This window comes from Triturus cristatus, chromosome 11 (assembly GCF_964204655.1).
Source record: "Triturus cristatus chromosome 11, aTriCri1.1, whole genome shotgun sequence".
NCBI lineage: Eukaryota > Metazoa > Chordata > Amphibia > Caudata > Salamandridae > Triturus > Triturus cristatus.
In genome coordinates this window covers 372,224,458-372,248,579 of record NC_140594.1, presented here as the reverse complement: position 1 = coordinate 372,248,579, position 24,122 = coordinate 372,224,458, and the positions used below count along the sequence as shown (strand labels likewise).

The 24,122-nt window shown below is 43.7% G+C and overlaps 1 protein-coding gene across 2 annotated transcripts in view; it reads right to left on the bottom strand.

Annotated features, from left to right (window-relative positions):
* CIAO1 (cytosolic iron-sulfur assembly component 1) overlaps positions 1–24,122 on the bottom strand; it is a 132,068-nt gene that overhangs the window by 14,631 nt on the left and 93,315 nt on the right. The window lies entirely within an intron of this gene.

Below are 24,122 nucleotides of genomic sequence, written 5' to 3'. Positions count from 1 at the left end.
TTAAAGAGAAGTGATATACACCGAGACAGGTGAAATAAGATACAGAACAATAGAGAGTGAGTTAGCAAAAAAGAGAGCAAAATAGGAACATAGAAAGGTAGAGAATGGCACATAGACAAGGAAAGATACACACAGGTGTATAGCAGAAAATAGAGAGATGGTGAGTGGTGGATGCAGAAAGCATGCAGAAAGAGTAAAAGACACACTGAACGGCAAAGGTGAGATGTACAGAGAGAAACAAATATACACATGCAGATTGAAAAATATATGCACAGAGAGGGAGGAAGATGGATACAGTGGGATGAAGGAAAAGACAGAACATGAAAGGTGAGATAGAACGATGGAAGACACAGACATTGATGGAGAGAGTAACTGAGCGAGAGAGAGAGAGCGAGACCAACATGGCGAGAAATAGCCTGGCACATAAAGGGGAGAGGGACCAGCAAGTACAACGAGAAAGTGAAAAATAGAGATAAAGGGAGAAGGAAACTGATTTTCAGATGGAAAAATGAACATAGATTGCTGCAGTATGAGACGTCATAGAAAGGGACAGTGAAAGGGTAGGATGGTCATAAAGAGGAAGACGGAAAGCAGAACAGGGACAGATAAAGGAGGTAGGGCAGTGAGAGAGAGGATGATGCAGAAAACCCAAGAGACAGTCAGAGGGAAAGAGGTATACAGAGAACCGGGTGAAGGACTGGAAATCAGAGAAGAAACGATTGGCAGAAAGACAGACACTGAAACAAAGAGGAGGGAATGAAACAGAAACTAAAGAGACCACTGTACCAGCTGGTGAAATCAGATCTCAAACTGCAACCTATTCTCCTCGATTTTTACATCTAAGGCACTCTATAGGAGGCGATGCTTCCATTAAAAATGATCCTGAACAATTAGTTTTATTACTTTCAAAATGTAATTCCAATGTAATACCTGCAAATTATTATTTTTTACTATTTTAATCCAAGTTTTCTTACCCCAGATTTAGTTTTAGATTGTCATAAGCTTTATTTTGATCAGCCAAGGATCATAAAAGTACAAATACATTTCATTTGTATCCCAAAATTATGTTGTAATACTCTTTAAATAACAATTCCAAGGTGTCTGAACCCCTAATCAACTTCTATGACTTTTGACTAACAATTATAGAATCCTTTCACTAGATAGGTGTGGGGGGGGGGGGCTACATTTCGCCCATTTAACATTTAATGGAGGTTTTTCTACAATGGGAAGGGCAGGCACTCAATGAACCTTAGTTCAACTAAGGGGGGGAGGCAAGTGAGCATAAATGAGATTCAGTTGTGGCAAGTGCACTGTCTGTGATACGCTGGACACGGGAACTTCTACAGGTGGTGAGATCTCTGTGATAATTAGTACTTGGCTGCGTCCGAGAGACACACATTAGTTGTGACAGGCGGCATCAATTACATTTTAGAGAGATTAAATAGTTGTGTCTCTACATGTAGCATGGTACACCAAGAACTCGTTATACGTCAAACTCAAAATTGACAAGTGTGCACGTCTATTTGGGATTGAATTCAGCAGACCATGCCCTATTAGGAAACTTCACCCATCCTCCCTAAGGAGACTATTCCTCCGGCCTTGTCCAAACCCTTTCCGATAAATACCACTGTCCCTTGGGAACACCTTTTTGCCCAAAAATTGTAAAAAAATACTGAAAAACTGTAGACTAGGTATGACATTATTAATAACACTAAGTGCTGCACCTGCAAATCTGACTTTGCTCAACTAGAAGAGCTGTTCAGATGAATATCTAACTATCTTCAACAGCGCCCTGAAATAAGGCACTAGCCTGAATTTCTGGAAATATGCAGGTGTTAAACCTCAATCAAAAAAAGTGTCTCCATAAATCCGACAGATTTGAACAACCATCTTTTCTCAATCTTGTAGAACAGAATCTTATTTTAGACTCCTTCCAAGTAGGTTTCGGTACAGGGCGGGTATGGAGTTGGTCATTGTCTCAGTCCTTGATAATCTCTGCAGTCTGTTTGACAAAGTTAAAATGGAAGCATTGATCCATTTGGACTTCTCTTCCGCATTTAATACCACCAATGACACCACCTTGTTCACCAGAGAGCAGGCAGGATTGATGCGACAGTAGCTTATGTTATATATACCTGTCCGACAACAGATGGTTATTGTACCATTCTACAAATCTAAGCCTAAACCTACCAATAGTGATGTGCTCCAGAGCTGTATCTTGTCAGCACTGCTTTTTAACATCTATATGCAACCTTTTTCTCACTATTTGAGGCAGCTGGGGGCGAGGATTTACCTCTGTGCAGAAGACACCCAAATTATCTTTGGATTTGCCAAAACCTTGCTGATACCTCAACCCTGTCACATAGTCTAACCTGGACCAGATGGTGGATGTTTAACAACTTCATGAAACTAAATCCATCAAAAACCACATTGATGATCAATCCACCTGGAGGTATTTTATCAGAATCTTTGAACTGATGTACAACCATGGGACCTCTTCTATCCCCAGTGGCCTCGGTTCGCACTGCCATCAGAAACATGACGGTTGACCTAACTCTCAGTAGAAAGAGAGGAAGGTCTGTTTGGCGGACAGGGTACTCTGCCACGTTTGTGGTGGAGTTCCCCTGTCTGCAAATTTCCTAAACAGGCCTTAAATGATTAGGCCTTAAGGGATTAATATATCAAGCTGCAAACTGACATTTTTCAAAGTGGGATGACATTTATACCCACATGTTCTACAACATAGTTGGAAACAAAAGTAGAGTCAGTCAAATTCATTAAAAAAATTAGGAAAAGTATTTTAAGCACAGACCATAGAACCAGTACCTACTACAGGGCAGCGAGCAAATTCAGATTGAAATCTAAATCGAATCCACATGTAAATGACAGAGATATTCGAAAGACCCTTGATAAAGGATTTACAAATGGATACATAGATTGAACATAATAAATGAGGAAAAAATGACACTGGAGAAGTTGATGGATAACAAACTAATTACTTCCGAAATAGCAGACAAGGGAGAAGATTGTTATTAATGGATACTTCTTAATTTGAAATGAAAGGTGATGTTCATGTACCAGACCAGACTCCATATATGTAATTGAAAATAAATCCAAACAAAGAGTATCAAGCTGTCATTGAACATATAGTAAGACATGCAAAAGAATAAGAATTGATAATGGATAAATTGGGCAATTTCCAAAAGATTCCTATGTCACATATGAGAACTAGAGTACACAGACTCACTCTAACATTTAGACTGATTGTGGTGGGGATAGATTTCCTCTTTCAACTTTTAGCTCAATAATTAGACTTCTATTTAGAACCTTTGATAAAACTGATTCTACATCTTCGGAAACCATACTCTATCATACTTGTGCAGAAGCAGGAGAAAAAATATAGGGATTTAAGTTTTCTGGTGTAAGGCTAATGGATTGACCACTTATTAAATGGAATAAAATACACTCTGCCGAAGTTTATAATCAATTTTATTGAGTTAAAAATCGCACCAAAACAATACATTGGTAGCAGAATCAAATACATTATGACGAGTGTCTACAGCCACACAACTGGGGACAAGCGAGCATAAGGCATACTGCAGGGTAAAGTAATTCCCGTAAGGGACATGGAGCCTACACATCCGCAGCCCCCTTAGGGAACTAGGTTGAACCATTTGCCCCACACCTTATGAAAAAGTTCAGGACAACCACAGGCTTCAAAGAGGGATTCCTCTTTGGTCCCACACCAGTCAACCCCCCGTTTCCACCGCCTGACACTCTGCCGAAGTTTACAAGGATATTGCAGGTAATCTCGGTGTTTCATGACCTTATAAAGAGCCTTTGCTTCGTCCTTGTCCCCAATTGGTAACTTGGAATGTCCCCATAATGTAAGTCAAAGGATACTTTATCCGACACATAAATTTCATAGTGGCAAAAGCCACACTCCAATTATTGCTAGGATTCAGTTTCATTGTAAAGGTGTGCTTTAGTTTACTTAAATCTTTGGAAAGGAAATAAAGGGGTGGAGTGGGAAGGAAGGGAGAGTTGTGTTTCCAATGTCTACTCCTGTAAGAAAGTGTGTTCTAAGAAATGATTAACTAAAACATCAAACCTTGAATGAAACTAGAGCTTTACTCACAGGAATAACTTTGCTTGTTTGGTGTAAATCCACTAATAGCTTTAGACAAATTTGAGTTACAAATATGTGTCAAGCAGGCTATGAAGGATTATTGATAGAGTATCTTTTATATACATGGAGGGGGTCCTTAATTAACAAAAATAAATGATATGATTTGTTTCAATAAGTAAATCTTTTTGTACCAGCGGCCGTTAAACGATGTCTGGCATCAAAGCCTGTGTCCAGTAAAAAGAGACTGGGGCATCCTCTAACCCCAGTCCCAGATAGGCAAATACTGCCCCCCAAAAGCAAGAAAAAGTAAAATTTTCTTGCAGGATTAATGAATCTACTTTCAGGTCTGTATATTTATAAACTGGAGGGTAGAACTACAATTTGTTTTTAAACAAAATTGAAATCCTTTTTGCAAATCCTGACAAACCTTTAAAAAAATAACATAAATTCACAGCATGACTATGCATGGTAAAGACCTTGCGTAGTGAGTAATATGGATCCCAGGAATGGCTCAGGGCTGGACTATAAGCCAGGCTCGGAGTCCAGAAACTGCAGTGCTCTTGACAGTGCTTTGTACTGCTATGGTGCAGTGTCTGACTTAAGGTCAGGCTCTCAAAGGTTCATGCACGTGAAGGCCATGCAAAGCTGGTTCAGTGGCAAAGATGGTGCCGGGGCTGTCCACAGGCCAGGCCATACACTGCTGAAGGCCATATGCAGCAGGGTCTGTGGCAAGGTTGCTAGTGCAGGAGCCCATTATGAAAGGCCCAAAGCATGCATGTCTGTTGTGCAGTACATTGGGCGAACAGGAGGTTGTACATGCAGCCTGTGGCCAACCCTGCACCACATAGCCAAGGGCACTGCTCTGCAAGCTGCACAATAGGTTGCGTAGGTGGCCTGGTCGAAGGGGTTGAGTGCATAGGCCTTTGGGTGCAGTGAATGCCCTCAGCTAGACCAACCTCGTGCAGCACTACAAATACAGGTCTGTGTAAAAAGTAACATAGATAGAAAAGTATTTATTAAAATGAGAATTAGATATAGTGAAAAACAATGTATCAGGAAGCTATTCTGGAAGTTGCAGAGCAAACAGCAGAAATAATTAGGTAAATGGGGGATAAATATATTTTAGGTCAGCTTTTAAATTGCAGTCATAGAAAATCTGTGAGGGAGAGAAAACGCAAAGCTAAGGTAGTGGCATTTGGTGGTAAAGAATTAATGATACCGAAGTAAGGTGGTTGCTTCTTTTACCTGACATACTTGAAAATTATATTCCCTTCATGATAGAAGCAATCAGCTTCCATTTTAAAGAAAGGGATCGGAGTGACTCTTCAGTCATGTGTGAGGACAACAATAGTGACTGTCCAAGATGTAAGCTAGGTTCCATCGTAGGAGGAACTAACAGGAGTGTACCTCTGGAGAGACAGGGCTGCGTGATGTTTAGCATCATAGTTGGGTTCTGTATTTGCTCCACTGCAAAGAAGGAGAAGTTGCAGTTGTGTTTGTGATATCGGCTGTCGGGATCGGACAGTGGTTTTCGTGGAGTAGGTTTATGGATGTTAGAATAATGTTCTTGTGTACTGCTTTTCAGTGGAAGAATGGTGTTTCCAACATAGCGTAGTTCACACTAACACTTTAAGATGTAAATAAAATGTGATGTTGTGCACTCAAGCTATGCTCCTCAACTCTTCAGTTGTCATTAAATAGTATTTTTTTGTTACTAAGATTACAAATAGAACAGTTGTGGCAGATATTGAATCCACCTTTTTCTCGTTGGTCTGTGTATAAAGGTTCTGGCCATTCCAAAGCTTAACTGTGGTCTTTGGTGTATGGTGCCATAAAGCGAGTAGTCATTCAGATGTAGATACGAGTGTCTTTGTAGTGGTTTCCTTATTAAGCCGTGGCCCTCATTAGAATCTGTGACAAATCTTAAAGGATAAACATTTGTTTCTTCCTTAGTCTGTTTGTATTCTAGGACGATGAGTCTATTTTCTTTTCTGGTTATCTCCTGTGTTTCAACTGTGTGCCAATTGTAGCCTAACTGGGTAGACGAGTGATCAGTTCCTGTTTTTAACATAATCTTCTTCTTCGCTAAAGTTTCCCCTGATGTATCAAATTTCTCTTTTTTGATGTTGACAACAGTAGGTTTGGGGTAGTAGGAGGCCGCAAGGATTGTTCTCAGGTTTTCTTTGTTATAGATTGCGGAGTCCAAGACAGTAATTCTTTTTTTAGAGATATGACACGTACGTTTCAAATTGCAATCATTCTGGTTCATTGTGTAAAATTGTTGAAAAATGATTTGGCTTCATCACCACAGTACAAAAATACAATCAATATATCTCAATTACACAATGATGCATTTTGCATAAACTTCTAATTAGTCATCCTAAAGAAAGATTCTTTCTATTTGTCCCATAAAGAGGCAGGAGTATGTCATTTGTAAATTTGGCACCTATTCCAGTCCCTTAAGTTTAGGGGTTGATGTCCTTGGTACTTTGTAATCCCTTAATGCTGTCCTGTCCCCTCCCCCCCCCCCACCCCCTAAGTGCAGTGCCCTTTTTTTGGTATCTGCGGTAGTTCGCACTTAGAGATCCATAACTTTTTTTCCACTTAAAGTATCTACGTTAGAGAAATGGATCAAACCACGGTCAATGCCTGGAGCCCTTGCGAGAGGACTCCCATTGACCTCGGTTTGATCCATTCTGGTTGCGGGTACTAGGCCACATCTCACAGCGTTTTTATGGCATAGGTGGGGTAACGCTCGGTGGTAGCAATTTTGTGAATTCCTGCGGATACCTTAAGTTTACATCATAGAATTGTAAGGAAAATGTATGATTTCAGGCAACGTTTGAGGTTTTCAGGGCACTGTGTGTAAGAAAACCTCACGGAATCCACGCACGGCACACCACCCTGGAATCCCCTGGTTGTCTAGTTTTAAAAAATGTTGAGGTTCAAAGGTTTCCATAGGTAATGGCCGAGCATGGCCCCAAATTCTGGTGCTACCCCTATCGCTGATCTCTCCACAAAGCACTTTAGGGCCTTTTGTGTCAAGGTCTCTTGGCCCACCCACACAAGTGAGGTAACATGTTTATCAGGAGACTTGGGGAAATGCCAGATGTTCGGAAATTTGTGGCTCCCTGCAGATTCCAGACGTTTTCCACACAGAAATGTAAGGAAAATGTGTTTTTAGTCAAACTTTGAGGTTTGCAGGACATTGTGGTTAAGAAACTGTGGTGGGATCCATGTGAAACACATTACCCTGACTCTACCGGGTGTCTAGTTTTTAGGACTGTCTGAGTCTGGTAGGTTTTCCAGGTGGCAGCCTACCCAAGCCCAAAACGTGCAGCCATTCACCGTTGTAAGTAGGACTATAATGGGAATCAGCCACTCTCTTGGCCCATCAGTAAAAACAAAACCCAAAAGAATCAAATGTCCTCACACTTATTTATTATTTATTTGAAGAGTTTTATAAAGCGCGAACAAGACACAGACGGGTATCAGAGCGCTGTACAAAGAAGCAAATTAATGTTGATATGAAGAAACAGTAACCGTACAATACAAAATAGTAGCAGAAGAGGAGCCTGAGACATAAAAGAAAATGTGGGTGCTAGGGAAGGACGTGGTGCCAGGAAGACAGACAAGTAAAAGCCCTACTAGACGGGCCGTGTAGTTTAAGCAGCGCACACGTCCAACCAATGACAAGATCCATTTCAGATCCAAAGTAAAAGTGATTGTCAAGTACATATTTCAAAACATAAAGAGAAAAGATTGTCAGGCATACATTTCAACACACAAAGTAAAAATGATTGTCAAGCTCTAGAGGAAAGTGACTATCACATGGCCTAGAAGTTATTGCTGCTGAAGTTCTTCCAGAAGTATCCATTTAATCTGTTCCTTAAATGAAGCAGTTGAGGGGTTGGCTCTGCTCTCCGTCGGTAGGGCATTTCAGATTCTTGGAGCCAGCCCTGAGAAGGAGCGATTTTAAGTACTTTTTTTTTTAACTTTAGGTATTAGAGATTCTTAAGTCTCACCTGGAACCAAAGAGCTCGAGTTTCTTTGCCAGGTAAACTGGGCTATTGAAGTGTATAGCTTTATGTGTCAGACAGGCTATCTTGAAGCGGATCCTTGCTTCAATGGGAAGCCAGTTAAGTTGAATTAAGTCGGGTGTAATATGATCATGCTTTCTGGAGCCTGTGATTAGTCTGGCAGAGGCGTTCAGAGTAGCTCTTAGCGGAGCTTAACTAGATTTAGGAAGTCCAGCTAGGGTCACCATGTGTCACGAGACGCCCCTTCAGGGAGAAGACAACGGACAAATATCCCCTTACCATTCTCCTGTTTTTTGTTCACAGTCCCCGAGAACATCACAGAACTTGGAAGCCAGCGGCCCCTTTAATTCCGGTCATCTCTCCGATGACGTAATCCCCCATGTGACCTCGTCACCTGATCGCACCAGGGTGATGTATGAGGAAGAGCCGCTATTTGAAACCAGTACAAGAACTAGGGAATACGCTGCTGTGCCGGAGATTCAAACCGAAGAGGACATCGGAGAACCTCGACAGCTATCTGAGGAGTTCAGTCGCCACACAACAAAGAGCGTCCAAGACCGAAGCGCCCGACCAGGAGAGACGTACCAGCGCTTGGAGGGATCGCCGCGAGGAAGATCCGGACGTGGAGCGAGGGAACCAGAGACACCCATGAGAGTGGGAACCGGACCTTTTCAGGTACTGCGACAATGCCAGCCATGCCCCAGGAGGTGCGTGGCTCCCTGAGGTACGTGCCAGGGTTCGTGGGTGGTTTGCTAAAAAAAAAGCCCATCAGTCCCTCACCAGCCGGTCCAACAAGGGTGGAGGGAGGGCCCCTCTAACTCCAGGATCCCTTACCCTGTTCCACACTCCACACAATGGTGCACCAGGTACTTCTTCCTCACTCCCTTTTCCCAGTACACTGCTAAAACAAAACGTGGTCCCGTTCTAAAAATATTTTTCTTTCTTTTTTTTTTTTTTTTTCCTTTCGTGCTTTGGGAGAAAACGGCCTTCACCTGACGGAAGAGCAGGAAGACTCACACGTGCAACCTGGGCCCCTGACGTTAAGGAGCAAAGACATATTGAACTGTTGCACTTTGTTTTCCCTTGGGATCCAATAAAATTATTGTGAACTTGCCTCTCCCTCTCTGGCCTCCTCGTGTTTAGTCCACACCAAGCCATATTCAACTCGCAAGATAACAAGGGATTGGACTACTGCCTGAATGGCTTCAGGAGGTAGGAAAGGTTTGATTTTCCTAAGAGTGTTGAGCTGATGATTGGCACTCTTAATGGTGGCACTGATGTGTCCTTGCATGTTTAGAAATGTGTCCAGGGTGACACCTAGAGAACAGACGGAATCCACCATATGCGGGGTGCAGTTGAGTGCAGAGATTGTTTTGATCCAATTTTGCGTTGGGGTTTCTTGGTTGCGGGGGGTAATCAGGAGAAATTCTGTTTTGAGGAAATTTAGTAACAGATGGTTATGTGTTAGCCACTGTTGAGTTCTGTGGAGCACTCCATTAATAGTTTTAATGTCATCTGGAGAGGAGATCTTCAGATACAGTTGAGTATCGTCTGCGTACATATGGTACTGAATGTTTGACCCGTTCAGAATAACAGTTAGCGGTTCCATTAAGAGATTAAAGAGCATGGGCGAGAGTACAGATCCAAGAGGTACCCCAATAGTGACTGTGGAGCTGTCAGCCAAAGATTAGTTGACTTTGATTCTTTTTGTTCGGTTATGCATGAAGGAGGAGAACCAATTTAAGACCGGGCCAGATAACTTAATTAACCTTCTGCAATACAGGATGGGGTTATCATGTTTGATAGTGTCAAAAGCAGAGGACAGGTCAAGAAGAATTAGAAGACAAGGTGTATCTTGGTCCAGAGCTCTCAAGGCGTCATCAACAATGTGAGTTAGCGCTGTTTCTGCACTATGACCTGATCTAAAGCCTGACTGATGTTGGTCAAGGAGCTGAAATTTCATGATGTGGTCGCAGAGCTGTGCGTGAACGCATTTCTCAAGCAACTTCGCAAGAGACATGATGCTGGTGATCGGCCGGTAGTTATTGGGGTCTGTTAGGTCTGCATTGGGCTTCTTGGGAGTGGGTGTGACTTGCCCCATTTTGAGGCAGTCTGGAATCCTCCACTGTATGAGAGATTGTTGGAAGATCTTGGACCAGAGAGGCAGAACGGCCAGGTTGAGGTCTTTGAGCAACTTAGCGGGGAGTGGATCACTGAAATGGTTGGATGGTTTAAGAGAAGACAAGGAATGTGATAACTCCTCCCGGTCCGGGAGTAGAAAGGTATTCCAGTATGCATTGTTTTTGGGTGTGTACTCTGTAGGGTAGGGTGGAGCACTCACTGATGCAGGTACTGTCAAACCCGAGGGGCTCATCGACAACAGGTTTGCAGTGGCACATTTCTCCAGCGTCTCTCAGAGAGCCTTGGATTTCGTCATTCATCATTAAGGGCACCATTGAACCAAGGTTTGGATTGTTTGCAAGGGATCCTTTTGAGTTGCTTCGGGGCTGCAGAGTCGAGAATGTTTGACATGGTGTTGCAGTAGTGATCCGTCAACTCTTCCAAATTATTCATGTCAGTGGAAGGTTCTAGAAGATTCTTGCTCAAGTTGGAGAGGTTAGGGATGTTGACGTCTCAGATTACGGGTCAGTTGCTTGTTTTTGAGCGATTGATCTTGTCTGAGCAATACCTTTTCTTGAATGTGAAAGGAGATTTGGTGATGATCTGACCAATCACATGGTACTATGTCATCCAGTTGCATGACGTGATCTCTAGCTATGATAAGGTCAAGGGTAGTGCCCTTGGAGTGAGTGGGTCTGTTGCAAGCCTGTATATAGTTGAGGTCAGAGAGGAAAGTCTTAAAAGAGCAAACTAGTGGAACATTAGTGTCATTCCAGTGAAGGTTGAAGTCACCGAGGAAGATGTGGTTAGGGTGGAGGGCTGAGCTGGCAGAGATGGATTCCATAAATTGCTCTACAAAACGTAAGTTATCCCCAGGGGGTGATAGATCGAGTGTAGCACACAGACAATCTTGCCCTTGTTCCAAATTTCAGTGACTAGGATCTCACAGGATGACATCAGATCCTTATGAGTGCTTCAGAATGAGGCTAGAACGATGGATGCAGGCGATGCCCACACTTGCCACTGGGATGGAATTTTTCTAGTCTGCAGGAGAGCAGAAAGTCTGTTGAGGCAGGCATTAGGGGTGAGGGTGGGACTTTATGTTAGGATGGGCCACACCTACCCCATTAATTTTTTTAAATAATACAAATATATTCCTGCCATACAATGGGCTTTCTGCCCCCTCAAAGGCACATTGGATGCAAACCTCCTGTCTGCCCCTGGGAAGGGGACAAAAAGACTGGTTTGTCCTTTTTGGGATGGGGGTGTGGCCAGTGCCAGATTGCAACACCCGCATCACTTTGTTTTACCCTAAAAGTAAAATCCCTGGTGTCAGGTGGCTCCCAGGGGCATATTTGTGACAATCCTCATAGCTTTCCCCAGTGGGCAGAAAGACACTACTGCCCCTTCTGAGGCAGGGGTATGTTCAAGGCCAAGGTAAGGTAGGCCATACCCTCTTTGTTTTTGTTTTGGCACCATATTGAATTCCCTGGTGCGTAGTCGTTTTCTGCCCTCCCAGGGGCACATTGAAGGCCAACCCCCTATCAGCCCCTAGGGTGGGGGCCAGAGAGGCTTGTTTGTATCATTTGGGGTGGGGTGGGGCTAATGCCAGAGTGCAACACCCACACCACTTTCTTTTGCACCCAGAGCCAAAATCCCTGGTAGATTTTCTAACCCACCTGAGGGCAGATTTGGGGCACTTTCTCCAATTGGGACAACCCTCCTAACTGCCTGAGCAGAAATAATCGATTGCCCCTTCTGGGATGGAAGTATGGCTCGATGCCAGGGTAGGCCACCCTCTCCTTTGTTAGTTTTGGCTCGGTTTTGAAATTCCTTGTGTTTAAGTGGCCCCTAGTCCACTGCAACCACAGGTTAAAACAGCATACCAGAACCGAAGAATCTCTGGCCATCGGGTCCTCCGAGGGATCGCCCAGAAGTTGATGGTTTAATGCATTGTGGGAAATGTAGTCCTGACCTCCATTAAGTTTCAGGTGGCTACTGTGCTCCCCAAGACTTCTGGACATCAAAATACATTTGTACTGAGCTTGCTGCTGCCAAGGCTTGTTGGTCACCAGTCTCGCAACCACCCCCTTTACTCAACACTACACCTCGAGGGAACCTCACAAAACCATTATCCGATGTCAGCAGTGGCTTTGTTGTTGACTTTATGCACCCTGTTCCGCACCAGCACTGTGTAAGCGGTAAAACCAGCTCCCCCACTGCTCTCGCTTCAGCACCAAGGACAGCCAGGACAACTCTGCACCCGCTCTTCACAAGCCAGGTAATATCGTGGCTTTGTCCTGGGACCCGCATCACCTTTACCCTCCTTTGTTTCCACACAACTCCACCTGCAAGTGACCAAATGCCACTACCACTTTTCCCTATTGACCACATTGCAAAAGTTCTGCAGTATTGAATTGTTGTGATTTATATTTTCTTTTAAAATCCACAAATCCAGTTATATAGATCTGTTCTCTTCGTTTTGGTGTCTAAATTAGGATAAAAATCTGCTTTAGTTTTATAAATTAGTGTTGGATTTCTTTTGAGTTGTGTCTATTACTTATTGTCCATGTTGGTACACTGAAATACTTAACACATTTGCAGCAAGAGGATCAGCACACATGTTATTTCCAGACACTAATTGATTTTCTTAAATCATTATTCTCATTGAGTCAAATACAAGAGATTTCATGGAGACGTGTATTAATTTTTTGATAATCCTTTATTATTTTTATTTTTCACGGTGTAGCTAGCACACTTCGTCCCTTCACGGGACTTCTTCATGGCTCAGTCATGTGATACTTTCTTATAATGGCGTATTGTCTCCTATGTTTAAGGACATAGAATTCTTGTACTGCTTAATTAGTAGATGGCTGACGAGTCCAGAGCTATTGAAGCTTTATGAAGAATAAAAAGAATAAAGGATTATCAAAAATGTAATACATGTCTCCATGAAATCTCGTTTGACTCAATGAGAATAATGATTTAAGTAAATTAATTTGTGTCTGGAAATAATGTGTGTGCTGATCATCTTGCTGCAACTATGTATGTGAATTTATTCACTATTTGGGAATTAGGAGCTCTTCATCCCATGATCGCTGCACCACATAAAATAAAATCCCAAAAATATAATAAGTGCGGTATTGTGTCTAAGGCCTCCTTGTAAATCGTTTTTAAATACTTAACACATGTTCCTCTAGTAAAGCCTGACTGTTCTTTGCCACCCTATCAGGACAGAGCTTAGGATTTATTATGCTTAATTTAAGGGCCATCTTTAGGGTATTGTGAGTGTATTGCATGGTGAAGCCTAACCAGCATAATACTCCACCTTCCCACACAACATATACAACACCTCACATTTAGGCCTCTGTAGCTACCTGATGGATAGACTACACCTGACAATGAGGACAGAGAGCCACTAGAAGTAAATCTCATGTAGTGTTTGAAATTATGAAAAATAAAAAAGTTTAAGAAAATGTGCCAGACATTCCATGCCAAGCCCTGAGTCGCTGAACCGGTCTTCCAGATAACATAAGACTCAACATCAATTTGGTATATTTCCAAAAGCCTTTAAGATACATATGTTTATTTTTTTTTTATTCTGAAACAAAGTGTAATCTGTTAGTCTCTTCCTCTCCTCCACTGCCCTCTCAAGTGCTCTTTCTTGTATGGCACTGTTACAGTTTTCTATGAAGGAGTACATTGCCTTGATAGCTAGGTCTATGGACACCCTAAATTAATCAGTAATTTCCTGAAAGAGAAGGTGTTGGATATTTTGTATAAAATCTAAGATAGCATTGGGAGGGCCAAAGACGTCTAACAAATCTTGACAATCCACACATTTATAGCTTGTTCTAGGTCGTTGTTTGTGCAACCACATTAAGCACTTTATAGGCCTTGAAAGTCTTGGTTCTGACCAGGACAATATGTGTATACCCTATACAGCTAGCATACATAGTACTTTTAAATAATTTGTATTACTAAACACAGAGGTTCTTATTGTGGTTGTATATACATACACAACTGCTAAAGCAGCTTAGCGGCATTCTCTGACAAAGAAGGCATGTATTTTTTTACAAATATTCTGCCATACCTTTGTACATTCATAACAGACCAAAATATCTACAACTATCGGTTATGGGTCAGACATAAAGAAGCACATGAGCATTTTCAAGACACAGTTTCATGTTTAACCCTTTTGCTGCCAGGCCTTTTCCCACCCCTCTACCACACCCTTTTTTGGCTGTTTGGGGTAGTTCACGATTAGAGCCCCATAACTTTTAGTCCAGATAAGGTATCCACACCAAATGTGCGTCCTTTTCTTCGAACATGGTAAGAATTCTAAAGGTACCCATGGTTTGTTGATTGCCCTGGAGGGGACAGAGGAACTGGGCAAAATACAGCAAAATGTGCGGTTACTTCCACAGGGCCCTTCTGGGCGCGGGATATATAGGGCTTGAAGGTTCAACAAGAACCCGAGGTATCCAGAGCCAATAACTGAGCTGCACCTTGCAATAGTTTTTCATTGTGTACCCGGTACACAGCAATTCATTTGGTAAAATATAAAGAGTGAAAAATAGGTAAGTCAACTGATGAAAAAAGAACTGCCCTTTTGGACGCGACTTTTGTTCCCCCTCAGTTTTTAATTTTATACGTTTTTAGGTTCTCTGCTTTGGGCACCCACACAAGTGAGATATCATTTTTATCAGGAAGACAAAGTGGAACACTGGGTGGTGAGAAATGTGTGCCGGCGCTGTGATCCCATAACCTTTCCACACACAAATGTGAGGAAAGTGTGACTTTTTAGCAAAATGTAAGATTCGCAGGGGATTCTGGGTAATAAAACGCTGGAGGATCCACGCAAGCCACACCGCCAGCCAAGCAACATCCATGCGCACCACCAGCCAAGCGCCATCCATGCACACCACCAGCCAAATGCCATGTACGCACATCACCAGCCAAGCGACAATCCACGCACACCACCAGCCAAGCGACAGACCACGCACGCCACCAGCCAAGCAACAGTCCAGCACACCATCAGCAAAACGACAGTCCACACACACTGCCAGACATGTGCCACTCACGCAGACCACTAGCCAAGCAACAGTCCACTCACACTGCCAGCTAAGCACAAGTCCATACACACCGCCAGCAAAATGCAGATTCACACATAGCCAGCCAAACGCCAGTACACACAGACCGTGAGCCGAACTCTAGTTCACACACACAGAAACTTTTGCTAGTGTCTAGTGGTTTTTCTGCCCTCTTTGGGAGCATATGTGTCAAAATAAATAATATTGCTGATCTGTCTCCAAGAGGGGCAGAACTAGCCGAAATGTGTTCATAAATAAATTTAAAAAAAAAGAGGGGGAGCAACCCTTGCCTAAGGGGCCTCTACCTAACATGCCCATAAACTTATCTCTGGTGCTTAGTAGACTTTCTGCCCCTCCACCCCCTGGGGGGGGGGGAGAGCGGGGCTATTTCCCCCATCTGCCCCCCAAGGGGGGGGGGGGCAGAAATACTGTGGCTATTTGTTTTGGGGGGTGGGGGCTTTGGCATCACCCATTATGGGCAACATCCACCCCGCTTTTATTTAAAAAAAAAAATCCCTGTTGTCTAGTGGGCTTTCTGCCCTCCCCAGGGGCAGATCGGTGGTAATGACTCCCATCTGCCCCCCAGGGCGGGCAGAAAGACTGTCCCTTTTTTGTTAGGGGGTGGTGGCATTGGCATGCCCCTTTTGCGCAGCCCCTGACCCTTACATATTCAAAACAAAAAATCCCTGATGCCTAGTGAGCTTTCTGCCCCCCCCCCCCCCCGGTGGGCAGATTGGGGGCTAGTACCCCCATCTGCCCACCAGGGGGAAAAGAAAGACTTCTGTTTTTATAATTGTGGATTGGGGCATGGTCTTGCCCATTGTGGGCAGGCCATCACTCTTTTACAATAAAAAAAATCCCTGGTGTCTAGTGGGCTTTCTGCTCCCTGGGGGGCAGATCGGGGGTAATAACCCCCATCTGCCGGGGTGGCAGAAAGACTGTCCCTTTTGTTTTGGGGGGTGGGGCATTAGCATGCCCATTCTGTGCAGCCCCCAACCCTCTTTTAGAAAGAAAAAAAATCCCTGGTGTCTAGTGGGCTATTCTGCCCACCCGCTGGGGCAGATTGGGTATGAATATGGCCAAAATGATATGGGAGGAGCATAGGCCCTTGCCAGAGGGGCCACTTCCCCCTCCATGGTGTCTAGTGGTGGATAACTGCTTGGAACGCCCTCCTGAAGCGATCTCCACACAGGGATCCACTAAGGAAGGATTCTATTGGAAAGGGGAGATTCTCCTCTTTACAATGATACCTCTCCCGTCTGCCTACGTGCTCGGGGGGCTGAGAAAGGCCGGCGAGGACGTAGGCAGTGTAAGTGAAATGAGCCGATCGTCTCATTTCACTTTCACTGTAATGACTCCAGCGCGCCATGCACCTTGATCCTCATTACAATGGGGAAAAAATGTCTGGAGCAGCTTGAAAAGCTTTTCCCCAGCTCCCAAGGCTGACAAGGAAAAAAAATGGAAATCCCTCTGCTGTTTACAGCAGAGGGATTTCTGAATAGGATATTCAAGGCACAGGAGCACCACAACCTGGGATGTAACCGTTACGTCCAAGGCATAGAAGGAGTTAAGAGACAATACAAGGGTGCCCACAGGAATTTAGGTGTGTCTTGCATATTAAACAAACTAAGGTTCCAGAGATCTAATAATTACCGGATGTGACTTTAATGCATTGGTGAGAATTTGTGTAAATAAATTGAGGATGTGACAGATATGTGTTGACTGCCATATGCTTTGGAACACTTACCCATTAGATGTAAGCATCCCGACAGACCTCACCAAACACCTCCCGATCTTATCCAAAGAACCAATGCTTACCACATGGCCCATGATCACCCTGGAAGAAACAGCTGCCACTATGAAGTCGATCCACCCGGGGGGGCCCATCTGACCCCTGCCTACACCACGTCTACTTCAGAGGACTACAAACATGTTTCCACCCATTCTGAATGCCTTCACCTCTTCTGTGACAGTTGCATGTTTCCAAGCAGCAGGGAAGGTTGTGGAAGAGGTGGATAAGATCTGTAAGTGTTGACAAGGTTGGTCAGGTCTGGTTGCGGGCTGAAGTTGGTCAGAGGTCACTGTTTGAAGAGCCATGCTTTCATGTACTGGAGGAATTACCATTGAGGTGGAAAAGTTGAGCCAGAGGTGTGTGGCCTTGTGTAAGGGAGGGTGACTTTGCAAACCTGAGCTTCCACTACCCATCCCCCAGGACCCAAGGGGCAGAATGTTTTTCTGCTAGGGAGAATAGGGATCCTGCGGGGCAGCATTGCTTTGTTCTGGCTGCCCCTCACGGAGTAGCAGGCCCCCAAATGTCACCCTGCGTAAAAAAAAGTTTGGTGTCGCCTGGAGATCACTTTGCACCGGTGCTTAGAGGAATCATTACTCCTATGTCCCTCTCACCCTCCCTGGAAGTGTGATGTGGCACAAAGGTCTTGAGGCAGTGTGGAGACAGGCACACAGAGCAATTGGTGCACCACCATCCCCTCCTCCATTTGTCCCTCCTCACAATCAGCTACAGAGAGCAACATCATGCTATCGGGAAATCTGGAGCTAGTCGCTAGTGCTGAATTTTTCTTTTTTCAATTGGGAAACAGGTGTGTTGTGAGAGCTGTAGTCTTCTGTGTAATGGGGCGGAGAGGTAAACGAGGATTAGTTAAAGGACAGTGTGACCGGGGACTCGAATTTGCTGGGACAATCCTGGTTTTTCATCATCTGTCCCAGCATAAATAAGCAGATGTCCTGGTTTTCAGAGAGGTAACTGAACATAGAGGGAAGCAAGTCTTCGTGTTCTTTAGTGCAGGATTTCCGAGCATCCTTTATCCTAAACCATATAATTGACATAGATGATACTATGTGTAAAAGCTGCATTTAATTACCGATAGTGCTAGAATGTGTTTTCTATGCTGGGGGACGCTGTCAATTAAGTCAATCTGTGCTCCTCGGTAGATGCAAAATTGTAGTCCTACTTCTACGTTTGTGGGATGTTTTGGTTTTTAAATATCAAAATCTGACCTAGTGAAAGTTGTGCTCCAGCGGCAGTGAATCACCTGGTAGCCATACCCACGAATCTTTTCTGCACTCCCTTGGATTACCTGTTTGTCTATCTGCATGAATGCATGAAGAAATGAGCGACCCGGTAAGGAAAGGGCTGAAAAACTGCAGCGTTGGGTGTGTGAGCAGATGCAGGGATAAGTAAAGAACGCAGGCTGGGCTAGCAAGAGAGGGATCAGGGGAAAAGGTATGGGCTGGAGGGGAGTCAGATTTGGAAGAGGAGAATGGGTCAGTTGTGGAAAGACCCCCACAAAAGATTTAAAGAGATGCACAGTGCATTGTGGTTTGGATGAAGGCGATTAGGCACCCATTCATTCAGAACAGTTTTGGCTTCGGAGGCAGCAGCAGCTGGCTTCGCCCAGGAAACCATCACAGGTGGGATGTGAAAATTCAACTATTTTAAGTGCTAGGTGAGAAAACAACCACAGAAGCCAAGGGAGAGATTGCTCCAACTTTTCCTCATGGAATGTCCTCAGCTATGAAAAGTAATTGCCCACTGCTGTTGGAAGGTTCATAACGGTGCTGAGCCTGGTTGTCCGTAGGGGGCTCAAGGAGAATTTCTCCCATCTCCAATTTTGACCCAAGTGGTTTTTTAGCCATACGGGGTTTTCACCCCTGGAAGGCATGTTCCGGGTGCATCAACAGCAGAGATTCATAGGTGTGAATGGTCGTCATAAGAGTGCAATAAGACGCAAAAAGACAACAGTTTTTTCCTCAACCATGCTTACGAATGAGGATTTTCAGCCAGTTATACAATAAAAAAAGACAGCTCACTTTCCTTTCCTTACCCATGTACTGTGCAGTGGGGCCTGGTACATGGGTGTTTAGAAAACCCAGAGGCAGAAGCAGGCAACTGGATATAGTTTTCAAGAGATGGTGGTGGGGTCCATCCTTATGGCTGCTTAGCTGTGGCAGCACCAGGATTTCTGCTGGTTACAACTTACCTAATAAGCAGTGGAGGAGCCAGGTAGGGCATCATAAGCTTAAAGTTCAAAGACTGAAGGTTAAGTGTTGCACCATGGGGCCACTATCGGGCTTTTGGTGATGGCTTCTTGCAGCATGTCTTAATGGATCCTAAGGAGGGGTGCGGATAAATCCCAGGGTAGTCAAAGTGGCAGGATACAGCCACCAGGACCTTAAAACTCTTGAGGACAACTTTATGGAAAACACCAAGTGGGTGTCAGGTGCAATCAGGTGTGCTTTGCCTGGGAGGGCTTCTCCTATTATGATAACATGTAAATATTTTAATATTAACATATAAATATTTTAATATAGGTTGAGGCCAATTTATATCAAAGCAAAAGTGGTGTGTCTCCTGAATCCAGTTATTCAGTCTCTACACATTTTTGTCTGTGTATGAATTGTAATAATAATTATATTGCTTTTGTAGTGGAATAAAAAGCGCAGAGGGCCTCAGGCAGCTGGCTGCTCTCCTGACAAAACAAGTGGAGGTGGCTGGCAAGTCTCTGCTTTCAGCTGGTAAGGAGTTCCTGAAAGTATATTCTTGAGTGAAGAAACAAGAAGATCTGAAACCAGTGTTCCTGGAGGATGGGTGGATGTTGGTGTGCTGGTCTTCTACAAGTATATGAGGCATGGCTACTATTACCGAGCAGGGGGTTGCGGAGAGGGAATCACAGATCGAGTAGTATTCATCTTCCCCACACGCAACTCTTGGTGGTTGCACAGCTTTGGTGAAATGAAAAGGAAGTGGGATATTTTACCAACATTGTATTGAGCATTATCAAAGCAGTTAAAAAGGTGGTTTAAGTTCCAGTCAGGGAAAGCCAAATGACTGATGTAGATGATACATTTAAAAGACGCAGTTGTAACCCACAACATATGCAAGTAGAGGAGATTTCAACTCAATGGAGAGCAACAGAATGACTGTAAATGGAGAGGGTGGATTTAAGAATATGATGGGTTATGACCCCAATGCCTGACAACTTAACGGTAAATGTCGGATGCATAATATTTACACATTGACACAGAAGGTTATGTACATTATGATTGAAACAGGGGTGTGCGCTGTGCACAGACAAGGCACTGAAGACAGTGCATGTGATCAATATGGTAAATGCAGAACCCTGAGGTTTTCAAAAGAGTGAACACTTAATGTAGACTGCTAAGTTACTGGTTCCATGTGTATGGTTGGTAGCAATTGTTTAAAAAACGTATGTCAGGTACTGTGGATACCATGCCTGCAACAGGATCAGATCAGACAGAGGTGTGAACCCCCAAAAACAATGTACTGTTATGATTCTCCCTGTCCATGTTCTGTCAAAACATTTTTAGTGTAAAATTGAGGATGTGTCCCATGTGGGTTTCAAAAAGTGTACCTGCAAAGGTGTATAAAAAGAGAAAATATACCTGTATGTGTAGGTTAATACAGTGATGATCAAAGTATGACACAGGGGCTGCATGCGGCCCTTTTGACCTGCATATGGGGCTCCCTGGTCAACAGTTTACTCGACTGAGCACTGACATTTAAAAGACGGTTAAGTATTTATGTAAAGGTTGATTGAAGTTAATGAAAGGAGGTAACTAGGATGTCCTGCACCGCTTAACTTTAGAAACGCCATAATTTTTAAAGACATCTAGCAGCAAAAGTATCGTCAAGTCGGTTTAGAATTCAAAAAGTGTATTTCATTAACATGCAGAACCGGTTCACCTTAGTACATAAGATTATATTGGTGCACTGAGAAGTATTTTTTTTCAAGTCTACAAACATGAATTTAGAAACATTGATTCTTCCCCTGCAACTGGAAAACAATGCAAATAGTGAACTAAAATGCAAGTCAGCTGTTATGTGAATTATTTGGGTGGCCTTGGTTTCGATTATACAAGAACATTATAGTTTATTAGATCAAACTCAGGTGGTTGTGTTCAGCACACATTCTGAAGTAATGTAATCCGATGCCCTCATATGTGATAATGAAGAAAAAGAAGGTAAAGTGAAATACAACAATTGCCTATGATCACACAATTTGGTTAAAAGGAGAAGCCGAGATTAATTCCAATTTTCACATTGTGCAATTCAGATCCTAGATATATATGCTTTGCTTCCCCTCCATCCACCTTACCATCAACGCCCCTTCCCCCTGCTGGCACCAATGCGGCTCTCCTTCACATCACAGACTAAACTTTGTGGCCCCTGAGAAAATGTTTGCGAGTACCGGTGGGTTAATACAATGAGTAAACAGACATGAGAAATGGCTTACTTTTTCACATGCAGGTGGTATGTGTTTCAGCTGTGTTACTGAACAGAAGTATAATGTGTTGTGATGCATAAATTAAGTCTTGTACATTAAGTTACTGTTTGCACAATAGTGGGTATTACATGTAGACTACTTGGGTGGAGGTTTCATATCTATGATTATAAACAATGGGTGCAAAATAGTTATGTTAGTTGGTGTACACAGTAATGCTGTAACAGCCATCAGGTCAACATGGAACAGGGAAGCTGCCAATCCTATGTGCAGCTAGGATCCACCAAGTCAATGTGCTGTTGTCCATACAGCGATCCAACAAATAGATTTGCTCTGCAAGTGCTAACAGCTGTTAACTTGGAGTACACCGTTGAGATCTTGGATGGGATAGATTGTCAACTTGTGAAGATGCCCAAGCATGAATGCACGGAGGCTGACCAGACTTAAGAGAGCTCCAAGATGAAGCCTTGCACCACACTAGACCGCACTTCACACACAGCTTTGCCTTCCAACAACGCCAGCCTGGGGTGGATCCTAGAGACTACATGATTCAGTCAAACGCGATTATCGAGCTGTGTCTCTGGCCAAAGATTAACACCAGCCAGGAACCAAGTTATTTCCGAGTGCCACTGGTTATCTAGCTGAAACGAGAATGATGTCATCTCTCCCTCCACCCCCAGACCCTCCAAACCAGCAAACCACTGCCAACTTTACGGTTTTGTGACTCTTTATCTAGACTTCTACCTTAGAATTAAGAAAATCTGTTTCTGTGGCTCTGGCCCCACTGGTCCTGGCATCCCACCATATTTTGCAAACTTCAGGAGATCAGATTACCACGATCGCCTCCATCTTTTTCCACTGGGATTTCATCTTTAGAGAGCAAAGCAGTCACCAACCCAGTCTCTTTCAATACGCAGGTGGCTGTTTTAAACGCCTCACTGGGTTGAATGTTGGGAACTTGTGACTTAATTGAGGCTCAAATTGTAGACCACCTCGAGTTGGATGGAGTTTGTGTTTCCGCACAAGGTCTAACCACATTTGGGGTCCAGCTTTGGTTGGATTTCGGTCTGGGTACTGTTCAGGCTCTTCCATTCCAGACTGATGAGATTTGAGGTTTTGCATTGACTCATGCCCTATGTTTAGGCCGAGATTGTCTATTCCCTCAGAAAAGTTTATTTGCCTTGGGGCAAAAGTCACTGATATGGATTCTGTTAGAACTGCTTTCGTGGAGAGCGCACGGCGGCGGCGAAGCAAGATGGCCGCCTCCTGAAGAGCTCCGTCATATCGAGCTCCGCTCGCCGACGACGGGACCTCTCCTACGCAGCGCCTCCTCACCGCAACCGCTGATATCGGCGTCGGAAATGTTCATAAGCAGAACGGCAAGTTTTTAGACCTCTGGAGGGTCTTTTCTTCTCCTCATAAGCTCCGTTTGCCTCTGCCTCACAGCGGCCGCCATTTTGTGCTCTCTTGTAGCGGCACTTCACCTGACTACGACGAGGATGTTCTCCTCATAATTAGTACTGAACTTTCTCTTTTTTTAAAAATAAACTGGCCATGGTATGCCTAATATTTAACAGAAGCAGACCAGTTTGATGCAATGTCTCTCATTCTGTTGGAAGCAGCTGGTAATTAACTGGATGGAAGCCCTTTCTTAATATGGTTCTTGTGTTCAGCTTCTATTCATAATTTTGGCGGTATTACCATCTATTTAGTGAAGCTGTGTGTATCTTTCTTTTTTTCTTTTTCAGCAAGAATTTTGAAGGCACACTTATCTTTGAATACCTTATGACTGCTCACTATCGCTGTATTTTGCTTCCTACTTACCGCTCTCATTTGGTGATATATTGCTGATCATTTTCTTTTTGGCTCTTCCTCATCATATCATATCAACAACGTTGTCTCTTTGGCAGTTTTTAGGATTCTCACCATCCAAATAAATCACAGGGGGCTTCTTCTGGTGGGCGGAAAGATGCAGTTACTTGCCCTGGTAAACGTAGTAAGAAGGACCCCCCCCTCTCCTTCTAAATCACCGCTACCCCTTACACTGGAAGATATAATTGAGGAATTACGCCTCATTCGTCCTTTCATGTCTGACACAGCTGCCACTCTACAAAGGTTAGATGATAAGTGGTCTGGCCTGGATTCGAGGCTTTCGGAGGGGGAACAAAAAGTCAGTGATGCTCAAGATGTTCTTGCTAAAGTCGATTGCCTCACCAAAGAAGTCAGTCTGCTCAAAAAGTCTACAGAGGACTTGGAAAATCGAAATAGGCGTAACAATTTACGCATTTATGGTATTCCGGAAGGTTCCGAAGGATCAGATATGATTACATTTTTGAAAACTCAAGTTCGTCAGATAGTTGGTCTCCCAAAATCCATTGACTTCAATATCCAAAGAGCTCACCGGTTGGGACCTCAGAGCGCATCCTCCTCATCTAAACCAAGAGGTATAATTGCCTATTTTCTTCTCTACTCGGATCTC